Source organism: Scylla paramamosain, chromosome 11 (assembly GCF_035594125.1).
Source record: "Scylla paramamosain isolate STU-SP2022 chromosome 11, ASM3559412v1, whole genome shotgun sequence".
Lineage (NCBI taxonomy): Eukaryota > Metazoa > Arthropoda > Malacostraca > Decapoda > Portunidae > Scylla > Scylla paramamosain.
In genome coordinates this window covers 16,299,262-16,303,847 of record NC_087161.1, presented here as the reverse complement: position 1 = coordinate 16,303,847, position 4,586 = coordinate 16,299,262, and the positions used below count along the sequence as shown (strand labels likewise).

The 4,586-nt window shown below is 42.4% G+C and overlaps 1 non-coding gene across 1 annotated transcript; it reads left to right on the top strand.

Moving 5' to 3' along the window:
- Window positions 1-2,150: 2,150 nt before the first annotated feature.
- Window positions 2,151-2,222, top strand: Trnaw-cca (transfer RNA tryptophan (anticodon CCA)). The gene has a single exon. It is a non-coding gene; the product is annotated as a tRNA-Trp (tRNA).
- Window positions 2,223-4,586: the final 2,364 nt, after the last annotated feature.

Genomic DNA, 4,586 nt, shown 5'->3' with positions numbered 1-4,586 from the left:
TATCATGATTTCGAAAGACACTCCTGATAGCAAAAGGAGAGAATGATTTCGTCGTTCAAACCTTTTCCTGTTTACAGTTTTATATCTCCCTTCGTAGAACCGTCTGGAATCGCTCAAGTGTAGTGACAGATGAGTTTTTTTAATTATGTATGAGGGACACTGGTTAAGGGCAACAAAAAAGCATCCCCCTCATACTCACACAGAAAACGGGCTACTGAGGTGCCGGTCCCAAAAGAAAGGTCAAAAGAACCATCTAAAAAGTGGAGGATAAGCGTCGTCATTACTTCAACTCTTGGAGGGTTACAAAGACCTCGAGTAATAGGGAAGGAGAGTACAGTCATAGTCACTAGTCAAGCTACATGCAACATTCACTTCCACTGCGTTTGATGCTTCCTTTCAACATGAAGTCCTTGATCTGTTAAGAATTAGCAGTCAGATTTTGTAAGAAGATTGTCAGCGGGAACTTAATCTCTCTCTCTCTCTCTCTCTCTCTCTCTCTCTCTCTCTCTCTCTCTGGTGTTATTCTTTCACTCGCTCCAAGTCACTGCCCACGGAAGTCAATTAGTGTAAGATTCAGGAAAATGGCAAAGCACAGTGGCAGTGAATATCAAAGGTTACTCTACTTCTGACCCAGAGTCTCTCCACTTCCACGTTCACCTCTTAGCATTGCCAGCGTGTGATAGTGTGAATCGCCAGCTGTGAACCCCCTGCTTCGACTCTAAACCGAAACTAATCTCGCCAAATCCTCCATCACCCTCCCTCTTCCTCGTACTGACTGGGGTGTGTGTCGGATACGAGTCGAATCAGGCGGGGCGGTTCACGGCAGGCGATTCACACATTGGCAACGCTGAGTCATGAACGCGGAAACGCAGGGGACTGTACCTACAACAGCGTTACAAAAAGATTTCAGGAAAGACGTGCGTACATGCGTTTCAGTCTGTGTTTTCTAGTACAGACATTGTTGCTCAGGAGCTTGTTGCAGTAAAGTAGATTTAACGCAACACTCGGAATGCCTTGAACGCACAGCCACCAACACCGCGGCAGGAAGCACCGACATACCAGATGACTTGGGCTGGAATGTTTCTTCAAGGCGCGTTGTCGCTCAGAGGGAAAAAACAGCCTTGCGTGCACATCAGTTGCGACAATACTATGATGGTTCATGATTCGCTTAGATGTTTATCGCTCAGTCGCTTACCCTGTGAAGTAGATATTTTGAAATTATGCATAGTTGTTCAAAGCCCAGCCAGCCAGAGATCTATTTCCACCTCTTCACGTTAACGAGAAATCGGTACCTGATATTACGATCATATTAGTCTCCCCATAGATTTAATCATTTACGTGACTGGAAAACTTTCACTCGGTTACAATTTTACATAGTTGTTCAAAGCCCAGCCAGAGATCCCTTTCCTTCTCCACTTTACCGAGAAATCTTTACTTGATAATACATAACATTTTAGTCTCTCTTTAAGTTACCATATATCTCATTATTTACGCGAAAGAGAAGAAGGAAAGAAAATAAACCTACTTTATATCCTTAAGACCTTCGATCACTTCGTTTCCGAGTTGCAGCGTCCCGGGTCACGTGTTAAGTCGGTTGTTAGACCTTCACTCTGCGTCGTATGTACTAATAAGGCTTCCTTTGTGCTGTGGGGACAGTTTTCATTTATATATATATTCTCAATAAATATGATGATGTTGCCACCATATCTGCCGGCAGTGTGCTGGGGGTAGTGGTCTTATAAAGGGCTGGGGAATTTTCTTTTGGAAGTAGAATAGTGCTCAGGTAAAGCTGGATATGTTATTGTAGTAAAAGACCTTATCTGCTTTTGTTACGTTGCTCTTCATATTTTTATCGTACTCTTCCTCCTCCTCCTCCTCTTCCCTCTCGTCCTCCTCTTCCTCTTCCTCCTCCTCTTCCATTTTTTACCTCTCCTCTTCAGTCTTTTACTTATCTACCACCTTTTCTCCTCTCTCCTCGTCCACCTCCTGTCTGTTCCACTTCTCTCCTCTCTCCTCATCCTAATTCTTCATCCTCACCTTTCCTCTTGCCTCTTTTCAACATTCTCTCTTCCTTGCTCTTCCTCACCCTACCCCTTTACCCCTATCTCTCCTCTTGCGTCTTTGCTTCGGTCGCGGTTAATTCTCACACCGGCCCCGTGGCGCAATGGTAGTGCGTCTGACTCCAGATCAGAAGGCTGGGTGTTCGAGTCATTCCGGGGTCACATCGTCGGTGTCATGTTCTTATTTAGTCTCTGATGTCTTTTTAAGTTGAAGCTTGTCCTTTTCTCCCGCGGTTTAGTACATGTGGCTACTGGAGTGTAGTTAATTGTCCGTTATGATATATTTTCACAACCTGACTCAATAAACTCGACTCTAGTATAATCAATCATAGGAATAGTTTGCGTCGAAATATTTTTTTTAAGTTTACCTGAGGGAGCGTAACGTTATTTGAGACCGTTTTTCATGACCACCCTCTCTCCCCCATCCCCGCCCCTCCCCCAATGCTGCTCACCTCTCGCCTCGCCGCTGAGGTTCTGCTAAAAAAAAAGTAGGCAGGTTTGTGTTTTGCGTTTCCAATTTCCTAACCGAGCGTGTGATAAATTTTCTGCCGCTGCCCGGGAATGTTATTGGTTCTCATTTTACTAAACGTCTCCTATAAATTCTGCCCGGTGATTCTAAAGTTGTGCCGAGGGTGCGGAGGTTTTTTATTTATTTATTGACGCGCCCTATATTCTCTCTCTCTCTCTCTCTCTCTCTCTCTCTCTCTCTTAGCGTGTGAAGTAGGATGGACTAGGACAGAAAAACGGGAGAAAAACACTGAAATTGTCACTCATAAAAATATATAACAGGAAAATTTTCTAGACAGTCATTGCGATCGTCACTGTATTGTCTTCATTGTCATAGATGTTTTTACCACGTTGCCGCTGTTGCTTTCCTACAAATAGCACTGATATTTGGGTCTTTTACTGTCAGTAGAAGAAGTGCCACCATTGTTATCACTAAATATCTTCATTCCTTGTCACCTCTATGCCATTTTGTCTTTTTATTGATTATCCACAAACTTCAATACTAACACCATCATAGTTTTCACCATCGCAACTTTAAAAATTAATTACTTCATACGTTGCAGCGCCATCCGCAGCGGAGATTCTCATTTCTCATATATTTCCTTCGCTATGGGCGGTAAAAGCTAAATCTCGTATATATATTCTTACACAATGTCCTATGATAAGAAGGTTCAGCGGACACAAAGTTAAGCCGCAAATTATAAAGCTGATCCGAGCAGCACTTTGGGGTTTAGTCGACGGAGTGTTGGAGTTGCGTTTGTTTTGTTGAAACGGAACACGCAGGTAAGCTTATCATCTTTTCAGCCAATGGGAGGATAGAGCGTCCTTGATCAGCCTGCAGAATCCAGCCCCAATACGAGACAGATGCAATAAAAAGTTCCAAGCGCACTTAGGTGCTAGATACGTGACTAATGGAGCTGACAGGGTTATTCACAGTGGGAGCTTTACTGCAGTGCTTTGCCATTTTATAAAGCTTTGACTTAAGAGCATTCCTGGACTGACAGATATTTGTAGTTTTCATTGGAGGAGTGTTTAATAGGAGTAGTAATTGTAGTATTAAGCGGTTCCATTCCTTTTCACTGATCAGTTTACATAATAGTCAAATAGAATTACACTGAAAAAGAATGAGAAGTACAGTTTTCACCAAGAGGGATTTGCATGCACTGGGTGGAGGATGAAGGCAGTTTATCGAGTTAACCTGCACACACTCCCTTCATTTTATTAACTAACGTCCTGTCATTGCGGGGTGGCTGAAGAGCAAAGAGAAAGGCAGGAATAAATTGTGACGGGGTTGATTAAACTGATTACAGATCACACACACACACACACACACACACACACACACACACACACACACACACACACACACACACACACACACACACACACACACACACACACACACACACACACACACACACACACACACACCCGCGCGCACACACACACACACACACACACACACACACACACACACACACACACACACACACACACACACACACACACACACACACGGACACTTAGAGAATCGAAATACACAGGTTCGCATTTTTTTTATAGATTTTAGTAGCGCTTTTAACATCATCCAACCCCACATATTGTTACAAAAGTTACTAGCATTAAATGTAAACAGAGAACTCATCAAATGGATACATAGTTACCTAACAATGCGTTCACAATATACAAAACTTAAAAATGTTAAATCAGACATTGCTATAACAAATACAGGGGCACCCCAAGGTTGTGTTCTGGCTCCACTACTTTTTGTATTGTACACAAATGACTGCAGAAGTAAATATAAAAGTTGTTCTATAATTAAATATGCAGATGACACGGCAATAGTGGGAAAAATCAGTAATGATGATTCACGAGAGTTCCTGAAGCAAGTTGAAGACTTTGTTACATGGTGCAATAATAACTTTTTAAATCTAAATGTAAAGAAAACAAAAGAAATGATAATTGATTTCCGTACAATTAACACAATTTCAGATCCACTAGTCATAGCCAATGAGCAAG